General features: G+C 43.7%; 1 protein-coding gene across 8 annotated transcripts in view; it reads right to left on the bottom strand.

Annotated features, from left to right (window-relative positions):
- The window catches only part of FRYL (FRY like transcription coactivator), a 2,516,714-nt gene that overhangs the window by 2,478,402 nt on the left and 22,908 nt on the right, over positions 1–15,404 (bottom strand). For 5 of the 8 annotated variants that reach the window (XM_085642132.1, XM_085642134.1, XM_085642125.1 and 2 more), the window contains exon 2: positions 5,011–5,218. The gene's annotated coding sequence lies outside the window, so the exon portion shown is untranslated. The remainder of the gene's footprint in view (positions 1–5,010; positions 5,219–15,404) is intronic. The other 3 variants (XM_085642126.1, XM_085642133.1, XM_085642128.1) reach the window with 1 other exon arrangement.

Below are 15,404 nucleotides of genomic sequence, written 5' to 3'. Positions count from 1 at the left end.
CAATTCGGTTAAGGAGGCCTGGCTTCAAGTGGTCATCCTTCAGTCTCTCCTCAGCCACTTGGAATTTCATCAAACATTAGTGGCTGTGGAGGGCCAACAGAGAATTGCACAATCATACATGCAAATTAAGCAGGCTCTGGTGGCGGCAACAATTCTAGCCTAGAATATAGGCGTTCTAGTCAACTTGAAGACGTGTTTTATCTCCCAGGTTTCCTCAAAGATAAAAGGATGACACCACTGAGAAAGCCAATGCTTCAATAAAGCTTCACATTACCCCATTAACTGTTTCGGCAATGTAAAGGACTCAAACATTCCACGCTACGTTTCCAGGTCCATACTACAGCGCCTTTAAATGCCATCAAGTGATGAGACCTACAGGGGGAAAAGATTGAGTGGCTGGTGTCAGCAAGAGTGCGGTAGTGTGTTCACTGGCACCAAGCAATCACTAAGTAATTGGACGGAACACTAAATACCTGGAGATCATGGGGTCTTGTTTTGCAGTGAGATGTCTAGTGTTACAAAGCATCTAATCTCCTTCAAGACAGGTGTGTCAGGAGTCAGTTACATTAAATATTCAACCAATATTATCTTATGGCACAACTATGCTTCTTGTTCAATTTTCCAAAATTTGTAATCATTAATCTGGAAGTTGTGGGTACCCTTTCAGATCAATCAGGTCTAATCCAGGAAACATTCAAAGCATGTGTATTCTCGGAGTCTGCTCATGTAAATACAAACTCATGCAGTTCTTAAATCAATTACTTATTGACTTTAATTCGGATTACAATTCATACTTTAAAATCGTTCGCATTTAATTCATCTTCACTTATCAACTTCCTCCTTTGTGTACATCATCTATTTATTGTTGATCACTTCATCCCATAATTGGCTTATGAGCTTGCCCATAAAAATAATTTGTACACTGTATACAGAAACCAATATATTCTTTACAACATAAACATTTGTAAAGTTTTGAGCCAAAAACATTCTAGAAGGTATGCTGTTAATTAGTTCAATTATGAACCCTTCCATAGATCAATGACACAGGTCTATGTTACATCCACCATCTTTAATCCCCTCCCGCATAGCACAAATCTTTTTTCTGCAGTTCAGCAGCAGTCTTTTTTCTTAGTGTCAGCTCACTTTATTTTCTCTCTTCCAGCGTGAACTCTGCGTCAGTTGTTCATTTTCCTTGATTAAATATGGTTTTCAGCCTTTTGCCTTTGCTCACTATTTGTATTCAACGCCTTTTTATTTCATTTTAGTTTATAAGCATACCATTGGTCAAGTTTTCAATCTGCACCATTTAGTTCCTTTAATGATCCATTACATTTGTTGCATTAAATACACCTGAATGTTGCGTTAACCATATTCATCTCAGATTAACGTTATCCTCCTGAAAGGACTCTTTTCAATTTGATAGTTATAAAAGTATGTTCTATTTCATTGTTTCAGTGTCATACTGATTAGTATCTACAAATTAATTTGCCAAATAAGTTTTCCAACGGAAATCTATTCCCTGCTTCTAAAGAAACAATTTAATTTCAGAAGTATCATTCTTCCAATCAGGCTGTATGGTATGTAGGTCTTTTGTGCAATATGCTTCTTTATGCCAAAACTGTCTCTTTATTGCCTCCTCTATGCGGTCTTCACTTGTTCCATTATCTGGAATCCGATTGCAATTCTGTTCAAATTCTGCTACCTGTAAACTTTAATATTTCCTTCATCTGATACAACACTTATTTTCTGTTCACCTTATTTTTTTGCTTTATGTGCCATTTTCCCTTGTTTTTCCTATGGCAGAATTGCTAATCAAAATGAACGAATGAGCTATTTTTACAGCAGGAACATAGCAAGAGACAGTAGAACATGTGCATGAGTAAAAAAAAAAAAAAAATAGATACATTTTTTCTGTTAATAGATGCATTACATGCTTCCACTGAATGCGTACACAAAGTCCACAGTTTAGGGAAATACATGCCTTTTCTTCTGTTAATACCTAGGGTATTTTTCTGGGTTATGTCTGCTTGGACTACCCTTTTCCTAATATTCAGTCCCCTTCTACGGAGGGTAAAAAACAACATCGAGCGAAAATCTGAGATAGTCATCCATTCTTACTAATTTTTAATGTCTTGTGTTATTTTATTCATTCGACTTTGACGAAAGACAAAAGTAATGAACACGTGGAAGTACTCTACACAGAGATTTGTAATGCCAATAATTCTCTAATCGTTTCATTACTTTTGTCTATTGCGGTTTGTACAATGTCTTACGGATATACTCTTTTCAATGTTTTCTTTCATTTTGTTGTTGAACTTGCTCTTCTGTCTTTCTGAAATTACTCTTCTGATTCGATACACGTATGAGATGAATTTTCTAATAATGACTTTGGCTGAAAACTGTCATGGTGTTTCAATACATTGGTTTATGGTAAAATGGAGTGTGCTATTCAGTTCTTGTTAATCTTTTTAGGACACCTAGAAGATTAATTTCTTCTGTGCTTAAGGTTTGTGTAAATGCAATTCTCACACATACTCTTAAGATCATGGATGTTCTCGTTAACCTCATTTTCAGTTTCTTCCAGATTAAAAAAAAAAATAGCTTTTATGTAGCATGCAATTAACACCAAATACTCTAGCCATTCAATTTTATTTATGTTGTACTCTTAAAACATGAACATGAAAATATTGCTTTTCGGCAGTGCTGTATTACTTCCCATTGACGTTCCGGATGTCTGCAGGCAATACTTACCTAATGGCTTTAAATAACTGTAATAGAATACATAATGCTCAATGAATCAGAACTACGCAAAGGTAATGTTCTACTGCACTCAAACCTTCGGGTGTGACGTACAATAATGGCAAGTACATGTTCTCTTAAATTTGTGTCTTACTGTCCTAAGAAAATCAGTTGTTTAATATATGTTTAATGTAAGTTTAATGTAAGTTTTTTGATCCAGAGGGGAAATGTATTCCCCAATATGCGGTTATATTGAGCCTACCACCAATATGATTGGTCTCATCAGTAGGGTTGTTACATCCTTCTGGATTCAAGGTAAAAGATACAGGACTGGGCTCTTTGTGAGTCCCAAGTAAATAAATGCCTTCGATTCTTCAATTATTTTTAAATTGCGTCCTCCAAGTAAATGATATAATGCTAGGGTTCTTTTGTTCATGAAAGTGGTTATCAATAAGGACTATTCTTCCACCTTTATCGGCTTGCTTTACACCTCTCATTGATTTCACGGCTGCTATTCAACGTGGTTGTTTTTTTTCTTCTCGTCAACTGTACATTTAATTCTAGCAATTTCCAAGAGTTCCATTCACAGATAGATCTAGTATTTTGCGGCTACTAGGCATTTTTGAATAGCAATAGGCTACAATCACACAGGTAGAAAGAAGTCTCAGTCCTAATAGAATTTCAACTTAGTACAAACATTTACAGAGTCATGAAAAGTATGATGTGCAACTACTATAGGGGTATTTCAACACCAATTATAATCAAACCTACTCTTCAGATGCAATACAAAGCTTTTCCTTTCCAACATGTATATTCTTATCACAGCGGCCTCCAGCAAATTAAACATCCAAACTATACAATTTAGAAGGGAAAAATAAAGCCTCAGCAGTATCTAGACCCTATTAATATTTCATGTTGGGCAGAGTGGCAAACATACTGCCAAGTCTTACATTCTAGAATGCCATATGCTCTTTGCTGTCCACACCATCTTTTCTTCACACCTTTTGAGTTGCCTGTACTTCATATATGGGATGCCAATTCTAGTTCATAGTGGAAGAAATACCTTGTTATTAGGATTTTAGTGAACAGTAATAACGAATGAGCTGCACACCACAAGTTTCAGAGATGAAGTGGTAAAATTGCATTGTAATTATAAACAAGCACAGGAGTCCACTTTTTTTGTTTTTTGCTGCCAAGCCAAAAATATAGCGATTTAAAAGTATTCTTTTTTTAATGCTTTTTGTTTCTGTCAGGGTTCCCAGGACCAACTTTATGGGGTCGGGGAATTCCTACCCGACCCCTTTTTAGGTCGAGCCTAGCACAGCGTGCATGCGCTGCTCTAGGACATGACCTTTTGGAATAGGTCTGCACTTCTCAGAAACTCATGCATGCCACAGCATCCACCTTGCGGGAGCTAGCAGCAACGCGTGGGGCTATCTGTTTGTAATTAGTGTGGCCGCGATTGTTTTCCATGTATTTTACTGCCACTTGAGGCTTAGTGTGGAAACGCTTCCAATTTTGTGGCTGAAAGGACTCTGCTACCAACCACCCGCTCCGCCTCCCCCAGCACACACCGGAAGTTCCGCCCTCCGCAAAGCGTTTCAAGCCTCACTTCATGACTCTGAACTTCGCCCCACACTTTCTACTATTGGCTGCGAAACCCTCCAGTCTACTCTTGAAATGGAATTCCTTTGTGCAAAATCCACCCCTCAGCCTTCCCACAAAAGGAGACACTGGAGAAAGGGTTTACTAATGGAGGAGAGGGAGAGCAGTAGAACATGGGGAAAAGGGTGGTTCAAGAATGGGATGAAAGAGTGGGTACCAACAGGCAGAGGTGGAAGTAAGAATGAAACAGGGGAGACTGGAAAGTAAAAAGAAGTAGAAGGAGAGGGCATTGAATACACAGTGTGCAGGGAAGTGGCATGAGGAGGAAAAAAGGAAAGCTGGGTAATTTTTCAGGTCGTAGATGGTTCCATCTTAGACAATATTTGCCACGGTGACCTGAAGTACCTGAGCAAGCCCATTATGCCGACCTATGCTGTTTTTAGGGATTGAATACTACAGATAACAAGCATTAACATTCAACACACAATACTGAAACTCTACAGATAGACAGAAAAAGAGACAAAAAAAGAAATAAAAGTACAAAAAATAAAAAAGGCGCATGTCAGTGTTCCTCCAAGCAGTGTAAGGCTAGCCAGCAGCGGCCATAGTCCAATGAGCCCTCTGCAATACAGTACCCAGCCTCAGCTGAAGTAATTCTACACCTACCAGAAGACGCGGGATCAAACACAATGGAGTTTGGACAGTTCCAGAAGTGCAGTCTGATGTTCCTGGCAACTGGCTAAAGTGCTGCAGTTTGTTGTTGCTGTTGGTTTGCGATGGTACAGTTGCGGCTTGTGAAGGATTGTCAGGCAGGAAGACCACAGAGCTAGTAAACAAAAGCTCAACCTTTTAGGCCAGACAGCCTCTACCCCTGCTGAGAAACAAGAAAATAGTGTTAAAAATTAGTCGGTGGTAGTTTGTCCAGCTGCCAATGTCAGGAGGAACTCCTAAGTAACATTCTCATTGGACAGACAGGTAATGAGTGAAAATGCTAAAACTGAATTTCAACGTTACCTTTCCACTTATTTGGTAAAGCTGGACAGATTTTTATCACTTTGGTACGTTTACATTTTTCATCATAATACAAATGCATTTGCCATACAAGTTCAAATGAGAGATTGGTTGGGAGGGATTTCTTCTGTGCCTTCCACTGTTCAATATCAAAAGTTCCCAAGAATAGAAGTGGTACCACAAAAGCAATCAAACATGACCAGCATTGGCAGCGGCTCCTTTTTGCTGCTAAACAAGAAGCATTTTCAGGAGTATGGGAGTAAAATCCTGCATAAGAGTTTCGAAGACCATGAAGTTAAATCCCTTGGCAGCTTATGTCGAACATAAGTGGCTCTGGCACTTCTCTTTATCCCCTCCTCTCAACAACCGAGGTATGACTGAACAATGCTGCCACTGCAAGGTTCTTTGTACTGCCACCTAGAGAACAAGGTAATCAACAGTAAACATACTACGGAGTCGGCCACAAAACTTAATTGCCCTGCTCTTCTCAACTCTACAGAAGCTAGGTAAAGGGAAATCTATAATGAAAGAGAAGCAGACCATCAAAATCATACAGTAAAAGCAGAGAACCGCAACATATTTCATGTTCATGCCTTGGATATGGTCAGGACACATTCCTCAGTAACGCAAACAAAAATCAAGCTATCCTGCCTGAAGAGGGGTGAAACCCTGAAACCGATCCTAGGATGCTTGTTTCCAGTCCAGGGAGGACCTGGCCTGGCAGTTCGGGCTGGACTGTTCCTATTGGGTACAGGGTCAAGACTGATATGCATATGGCTGGGTCCAAACTGGAATGGCATGGTGAGCAAAAAAACGATGGATTTAGGCCCAGATCTCTGTACTGGTGTGAATGTATGACATTGTTCTGCATTCTGTCCATCAATAGTTCTTTTTGAGAAATACAAGGTAGCACAGTATGGAGAACACTCAAAAGTATGCTAACCTAGTGTTCCTATTCCAGGAATACAGTTCTATAAAGCCAGATCCATGAATGCATGCACATTCTGCAAGGTATTCAGGACCTTACAAATAATGAATGGGCGTTCTAATGGCAAAGGTGTGTAAAACAGCTGGACTTGGGTAGGAACATGAAAATGAGCAGACGATATCCGTTAACCATATACTCTGCATGAACCTTTAAATGGAAACACAAGTATATGCCTCAGAGGAATGATTGGAGAATTAGTAACAGCATACGATTGCTAATTAAAGTTATGAGAAGAATCGTTTAAATCTGGTGTCTAATCACATCAACAGGTCAATTTTTTTTAAAGTACAATCCTGTCTTGTCCTTGTGCAGCAGCATCTTACCGATGCTAAAGGTCAAGAAATTAAGCTGGCTGTCAAGAAGGAGCCAAGTGGCAAGCAGATTTACATCTTTCCCTTGCCACTAGAGGCAGTGCATATTTTGTCTTCACAATGTGATCTGCTTTTCTGAGCACGTTGCTCTCAGACTACTCCAATCACATGTTCAAACAAGCATTTACAATGCAATGGTCTCGGCATTGGTAAAGTTTGAGCTATTGGCATTGCTCATGACATTATGTTTGTTTATGTTTTTGTTTTTAAAACATTTAAAGAAACGGCATTGTCATGAGCAATGCCAATAGCTCTAACTTTAACAATGCCGAGACCGTTGCATTGTAAATGCTTGTTAAATACAACTCAGAGATGGATTGGTAAAAAGAAAGTAGTGCAAATGTGCGATTGTGCATTTTTGTGTTGGAGAGGGTGGTGCCGTAAGGCTAACAATCTGTAAAGAGAACTTAAAAAAATATCAAAGGATAAGGATGAACACGAGATAACATACTAGAAACGGAAGTGGGGCGGATAGGTCGTGAAAACAAGCATTAGACGGTTTAGGTTAAACCCAGGAATAAAGGCGATGATAATCGAGGCGTGCATCGGAAACGTGGTGAGGGGGCTCAAATAATACGTGTCTGAAGACAGATGGAAAATATGTGTCTTATTGGAAAGATGGAGGTATTGGTCTTATCCCTTATAAATTTAAATTAAAAAAAAGAGGCGCCGGGTATGGATGTTCTACGTATAATAGAGGGGTAGGGGAGAGGTATGGGCTGGATAGCGAGGTGGGGTGCGATGCCCAACAATTAAGACAAGTCAGTCACAGCGGTTAGTAGGTGGGAAAGAGGCACTAGGCCCGGAGAAGTGCCTTTTTGGACGTCTGTGCTGCTCTACTGGGTGCCAGAGAATGGAACTGTCCTAGGATTGGGTGATAAATGTACCTCTCAGACTCACCTCCACTATCTTCTCACACTGTGTGCCTTTGCCGGCACCGGGCCCGCCAAGGACGAACACCACCAAAGGCTTCATGACAGAGCTTAGGATACAGCGAAGACTGGGAGGAATGCGGGACAGCGAGCCGAGGATACTGTACAACATGCAGAGGCTGGTGAAAGGCGGCGCAGGACACACCCGAGGGAGGGGCGGTACACCCGGCCTCAGTGGAACCAGGAAACCAGAACAGAAACCGGCAGGCAGGAGGGCTACTAACATAGAAGAAAGACTACCACGGATATCCTGATTCTAGTGTGACAACAGGTCGGAACTATGTAAAGTTAAAATAGGAAGTCTGATGCGAATAGGTTAGATTTCCGCGACTTGTTACTATGTGTCAACTCATCTTTGTCAATACACAGTACATGCAAGTTAAATTCAAAATAAAAATCAATCACTTGAAGATGTCCGCCGCTTTTCAAATGTTCATTAAAGAACCTTTTACGGCCTCCTTCGAGTCAGCCATGTTGGGAAGTGGCGATTTTTAAGCCACTCCCATAGAGCTCTGAACTGTAGAATGTTCGACCGATGCAGGGATCCAAACCCGCTATTAATAGCAAGTGGCAGCAAAAATAAGCATGGCATACAAAAACATGGCAGAAGCTTGCACGGCACACAACAATGACATTGAGGAAGCACTTAAGGAGCTGTGTATCACCAAACCCATTGTAGAAATAGCAACAGAAAGACTTCAGTTTTAAACTCCTTCCAGTAACCAAAAAAAAAAAACGTGAACGGGAACAAAAACTGTAAACGAAACATAGTTGCAAATTATACCCCACATGTGAGTCAATATGCTGCCGATGGTTGATGAAGGTCCTTAATTCCCACAAGCAGTTCCATTCTTCACTTTTTTCACTTAGCGTAATGTTCTGCCTATACGTAGAGCAGTTGCGCGGCATTAAATAAAGTCTCTCTCGCCGATCTCACCAATTCTCCATGAAACACAGCATGTAATTAATCAAAGGCGTGTGGGTAGACGCTTCATGAATACAAAAACACTTCCTGGACTCAACAATGCAAGGCAGTTCGCATTCCAGTCTTCGCCATTCATGACATCACTATGCAACATCGCCGTCTTCTACAAGCGCTGAGTTTACGTTCTTGCCCTTGTGCCAAAGGCTTGCTGAGTCGACACTAAATCGTCGAGTTGCGCATGGCAGCCTCACGGTGGATTCAAATTTCGCACAAACTCCACAACACAACAGTAAGGAGGCACACGCTGTAATGTTATGCACTCGCAGCCGTTATCTCCGATGGCTGCAAATTTAAATAAACACTCAGTCAAAGTTTGTTGGGCGCATATATGGACAGCACACCGCATCTATGCCAAACCATACATCGCCGAGAACTCACCCATATGTTGACCTCTAGTGCGTAGGTGGGGGGGGGCTTCTGATTGTGGTAGTCACCTGTGAGAGTGAGACACGCTGACTGAGTCAGCCCCCTAGGGAGGGCGGGAGTGAGTGTGCGAGGGAGCTGAATGTTCCAGCCTCCTGGGGGAGGGGGCGGCTGGAGTATCGATTGCGACGAGGCAACAGCGGGTCTGAAGCCTCTAGGGACAGCCGGGGTGCACAGGAGTACCCCCAATACCGGACATACAAGAGCCAAGCAAATGCAAAAAAAAGACTGGTGGCAGCACAAATGTGAGCTGGCGGGTGCTGCGGCTATAGAATATTTTGTTAGGAAATTCATTCCCACCCTCCCAACCGCACGTAGAGAATAAAAAATAAATTTCCGTTTACCAGGGAGAAAATGGAGGCTGTCGGCTGGCAGTATCGGGGAGAGATGGAGAGATGAGGTGGGCGGAGAGGGGAGGGCTGTGATGGCGAGGGAGGGGTGAACAGATGGGACGCAGAGGAGAGGGCCGCAGCGGGGATGCCCAGCCGTGAAAGATGAGGGGGGCGGGGTTCGAACAAGTGAGGAGCGGAGCGGAGATCTTGAATATTAATTTGGCGCTGCGCGTCAGAACAGAGTAGCCCGTTTTTGCTTCAAACTGTATTTTTTTAGGCCGGACTGAGAAGTCAAAGCAGCCCTGGCAAATGATACAAGTCCAGCCCCCATGTGGTGCATAGCGAACGGAGGGCCCGCATAACAAATTGGCAAAGCGTGCACAGAGTAACCCCTGACGGAATAGAAGGGAAGTGGATTCGGACACACGCCACTTACTTCAAAAGGTACTGCGGGATGGCGCAGCCTTCGAGCTAAAAACGAATCCTTACGGGGGAAAGTTCACAGGAAATAAAATATTTAAAGGGCAGGAGCCGAGAGCAGGGGGAGAGGACACGCACACCACCGCCTTTCTCCGAGGCACAGCAGAAAATGCCTCGGAGAAAGGGAGTGTCCTTTTCGGATTGGGGGGCGTGTTTTGCTGTTGTCTCCTCCCTGAGACTTCTCGCAAAAAACACGCCCCCCGATCCGAAAAGGACGGGGCAGGATCGGAGTGACGGGACCTCTTCTCCAATGGCTGGCCAGCATTTACTAGGCCAGCCAATGGAGAACAGGAGAGAAGAGGGGCGGGAGCAAGCCCCTCTTCTAAAAGTCACTCAAAATCATTAAATCTCGCGAGCGAGACTGCGCAAGCGCAGCCTTCGCTAGCCGAGACCTAAAAACCTGCAGTCTTAAAAGAGGGTTCTTTTGACGAATCGTTTTGCAGACTCATACTAAAAGTTAATTCAGGTCCTGGATTATCATGCGGTCTCTTAGCACCCAGAGTCTTCTGGAATACAATTGCAACGGACCTAAACAGGATGTAACGAGAGAGAGCAACGTATGAACGGCATCCTTCAGCCTGGAGTCAGTTAAAACTGTTCCTCTTATTACATTCACCACAGGCTGTAAATCAATGGATTTGCAGAAACCTACTTCCAGCAGAGGCCGGCTCAGGTAAGCGCGGTGGGTGGAAGCCGATACACTATGGAATAGGTATAATTAAATAAATAATAGCTATGACCTAGACTGTAGGCCTCCCCACTGCCACGCCCTGCCGGCTGCCGCTGACTACATCAAACGTTGTGCATTACTACAGCAAAAAGTTTCAATGGGACCAAAGGATCATATAGGTTTGGCATTTGTCAAAAAACATTCGAAGTTTTCAAGGCCATCTCAAGTACGACGATATCCTTCCTGTTATTCTGACAGCCTACTGCATTATCACGAAATTGACGTTGTAGCGCGGTTTGGCACTGACGCCCTGCTCCATGAATATGCTTCATAAAAACCATTTGCAGTTTTCCTTTTCCATCTCCCTGATCGACTTAAACGGAGATTTAAAATAATGAAACTGAAGTGCTCAAACTAAGCCAACAGAATAGGGGAGGGCAGCAATGGATGCAATGCTACTGTAAAAACATTGGATTTGTAATACTAGCCCCTGGAGTAAGCTTGAATCACAGTTGATAACCGAAACCGGTGTCAGAAACAGGCCTTCTCGTGTTGTGGATGTTAGCCTTTTGATTAACACTTTAATGGCTTTACACAAACTTGGTGGCGGGGGGGGGGGGTATGGGGGAGCACATTGCCATAGTATTCCCCGACACAGAGGTAACATCAAGAAAACTTCTATTAACGAGCTTATCATCCTATACACATGTACTTCTACCTACATGACTATTTTGACTAAAAACAAGAGCTCACACCTTAGCCAGTGAAGATGAACGTCTCACCTCCAGGATCCGAAGATAGTAATTTATGGGTAAACTGCAGCCAGTTCCCTTCTACCCGCGCTACCACCAGCTTCTAGCCAGATGGATCTAGCAGCCAGTGGGGTTAAAAAAGAATGGTGCTGAAGCAAACATGACAACTGTCATAAAATCACCATCCACTTTCTACTAATGGGGAGGAGTCTCTACAAATGGTCCAGGGAAGCTGGCCATCACCTATGGCCTATAATTCAATACACAGAGTCAAAAGAAATGGTCAATGTTAGTCGGCAAGATATAGGTTCCAGTACCTTTAGCATCTGCCCAGTAAACAATAGCTTTTATAAAGGAAAGCATCTGGTCCTCATGTTCATAGACTATTGAGGCATTTACAAATACTCCTCTGACTGAAGTGCTTAATACATTGAGAAAACGTCCTAGTTAACCTACAATAGATCATTTAAAAAGTCATTTAGTTTGCATAAAACAAACAAAGAGCTAAATTACAAATGGGATACCATTCGTCTATGTAAGCAATGCCACCTGTGCAATAATGTCAGAGTAGGGGAAAATACAACAGCAGAAAGAGTTGCAGACATTATGCATCTTGGAGCGCATCAGTCAACAGTGGGCTTCCAGCGAGAGTTCCAAACACTGTGGGTCTGGGAACGCATCAGTCAACAGCCGGGCTTCCAGCTCTGACCGCAGAAACAGTTTCACAGCCAGGTTGGGTTCATAAGCAGGCACATATTGCGAAACAAAATATGGGGTTACATAGAATGAGCCTAGACAATATTAATTGTCTGCAGCTAGCAAAACAACAGCACACCACCACCCCATCACGAACAATCACACTAAATCGCAATACACCCATGAAATCGTTTGCACAGTCATCCAGATTCACTGCAGCACATCCACCCATCCATCAATTGGTGCTCTCTACCTGTGCTAGCTACCATTGTCTTCTCTCGGTTCAGACACCGCTCCAGACATTCCCACATTACCTCTGCATCTACCAACACCTCCTTTGACTTCCGCAGCCTGCACCCACCTTAACACTAACATACTTTTGACATACTTGCCCCCCCCCACCCCCCCTTTCGTCATAATGGTCATTAATTGGATCCACCACCTTCCCCATCCCCAAAAGAACACATTTATTTGCCACTTCTTCTGGGTCACTACACAAAAATTGCATCTTGACACTTACCCTTTCGCACAGATATCAAACCTCCCCATCGGCCAAACTCAGACTTCCCATTACTCCAGGTCAGGACCGGGGGCAATGATTAAACTACCTCTTTACTGACAGTCAAAAGCAGTCAAACTTGCACAAAGATTACAATTTTTGGTTTCCTTGCAGCCAGACTTGGTTTTTCATGTATTTCACCATATAAACCAATTACCTGTGACATGGTGAGCCGTTTTGAATAGTGTTTACTTCAAAACTGCACTTTAGATTTTTCTTATGGACCAGCACCCTATGTTCATTACACTACATATATTGTTTTCCGGTTATTCACCTGGTTAATCTCTCTATACACTTTCAACCACAAACACTTCTTTGGTGATACCTTAATTTACTTTACCCTATGTGGGGCTGATCCGGGAGGACATGAGGAAAATTGAGGAGCGTGTGGACACAGCAGAGAGTACAACCAAGGAACGAAGTAACGACACTAACCTTCTCAAGCAACAAGTCGCTGAACCGCGCTCCTCCCACGAAGCGATGGGCCTACAGTTAGACGATTATGAAGGTAGAATGTGGCAAAACAACGTCTGAATTCTAGGTGTTCGAGCGCGCAGAGGGGCAAGCAGCGGACCTTTTTGTCGAGGAATTGGTCATTAAGCATTTACAGCCCGGAGGACTCTCTAAATATGTTTTTCGATCGAAAGAGCCCACCATGTGCCGGGAGGCCGACCCAAGCAGGGGCGCCCCCTAGGCCGCTCCTTGCTCGAGTGTTCAACTTCCGAGACCGTGACATCATTCTGCAAACCGCAAGAGCGGCCCTGCCGCTAACCCTCGAGAACAGCAAAGTCATGTTCTTTCCCAACTTCACATTGAGAGTGCAAAACAGAGACACAGCTTCCTGGAGGTAAAACGGGCTCTCTGAGACCAAGAAGTTAAATATGCAATGATGTTCCCCACTAAGTGGAGAGTGGAAGCCAATGGGAAGTCGTGTTTTTTTTTTTTTTTTACTCGCCCAGAAGATGCCTGGGACTGGCTGGAGGGTTGGCGCACGGTCGAAAAGGTAAAGAAAGGATTCTCGCCGTCGATGAGGCAGAAGATTGGCGCCAGCAGAGACGCTCTCCTCCACATTCGGACTCTGACTCCCAGGGTCACACAGGGGGGACGCTAACCTTGGGGGGGGTAAGTTACTGAAAAATGAACAAGTTACTTACCTTCGGTAACGCTTTTTCTGGTGGATACAGTATCTGCCTGTGGATTCCTCACCTTGTGAATATCCCCTGCGCCAGCATTCCACGGAACTTTTCTTCCCCAGCATTCCACGTCGACGTGGGCGACGTCACAAAACATCGGCTCCGCACGCGACTCCGTACGACGTCATCGGAGCCATAAGAAGCCCACGTCGGCGTGATGACGTCAGTTCCACCCATTTTTTCCGTGCCTTCGAGGCGAACAGGTGAACCAACGACAATTCCAAGTATACACAGTATATAGAAAAACCAATACATATACATAGCATACAAAACAAAGGAATGCTAATCGAACAAGCATTACCTACAAATGTACAAGAGAAAATATAAGCATTTCAAACAAGACCTATTTCATGGTATACAAAAGGTGGACAACGGGGAGGCGGGTGGGTTGGTGAGGAATCCACAGGCAGATACTGTATCCACCAGAAAAAGCGTTACCGAAGGTAAGTAACTTGTTCTTCTGATGGATACATCTGCCAGTGGATTCCTCACCTTGTGAATAGATTCCCACAGCAGTCCCCACTCCCGGAGGAGGGTGTCCACCTTTCTATACCAGAAAGTCTTGCAAGACAGAGCGCGCGAAGTGGCCCTCCCTCCTCATCTCAGAGTCCAAGCAATAATGCTTTGCGAAAGTATGGAGGGAGGCCCAAGTCGCGGCCTTACAAATATCTGCCACAGGAACACCCCGGGCCAGAGCAGATGATGAAGACTTAGCTCTAGTAGAGTGAGCACGAATACCCTCAGGAGGAGTCTTACCAGCCAGGGCGTAGCAGATCTTGATGGTCAGTACTATCCATCTTGACAGCGTGCGCTTGTGCACCGCTTTACCTTTAGAACGACCAACGTAGCCAATAAAAAGCTGGTCATCAACACGAAAGTCCTTGGTCCTGTCCAAATAAAAACTCATAGCCCTCTTCGGGTCAAGGCGATGGAGTCTTTCTTCTTCTTTGGAAGGATGAGGGGGTGGATAAAAAACAGGGAGGGTAATAGACTGCCCCAAATGGAAAGGAGTAACAACTTTTGGCAGGAAAGCAGCCCTGGTCCTGAGAACCATCCTTTCAGCATGTAAGGTAAGAAAAGGAGGTTTGGAACTAAGAGCTTGAAGCTCACTTACCCTCCTTGCCGAGGTTATGGCGACAAGAAAAACCACCTTAAAGGACAACAGCCTCAAAGGACAATTATGAAGAGGCTCAAATGGGGACCCCATTAAAAAGGTTAAGACAAGATTAAGGTCCCACTGAGGCATTACAAATGGAGTAGGAGGAAACATGTTTGTAAGGCCCTTGATGAACCTCAGAACAACCGGAGATTTAAATAACGAAGGCTGATCTGGAAGGCACAGAAATGCCGATAAGGCCGAAAGGTAGCCCTTGACCGTGGCCACAGCACAGCCCTGCTGAGCCAAGGAAAGAGCAAACTGAAGCACATCAGAAAGAGGAGCCTTTAAAGGGTCAATGGACCTCTCCCCACACCACTTTACAAACTTAGACCACCTATAGGAGTATATGGACTTGGTGGAGTGTCGCCTGGCCGATAAAATAACGTCCACCACATCAGGTGGGAGAGAGAAGGAACTCAGGTTGCCCCGTTCAATCTCCAGGCATGAAGGTGTAAGCTCTGGAGGTGGGGGTGTAGAACCTGCCCCTCCGACTGCGAGAGGAGGTCTGC

This window comes from Triturus cristatus, chromosome 2_2 (assembly GCF_964204655.1).
Source record: "Triturus cristatus chromosome 2_2, aTriCri1.1, whole genome shotgun sequence".
Classification (NCBI taxonomy): domain Eukaryota; kingdom Metazoa; phylum Chordata; class Amphibia; order Caudata; family Salamandridae; genus Triturus; species Triturus cristatus.
This window is presented reverse-complemented; position numbering and strand designations above follow the sequence as displayed.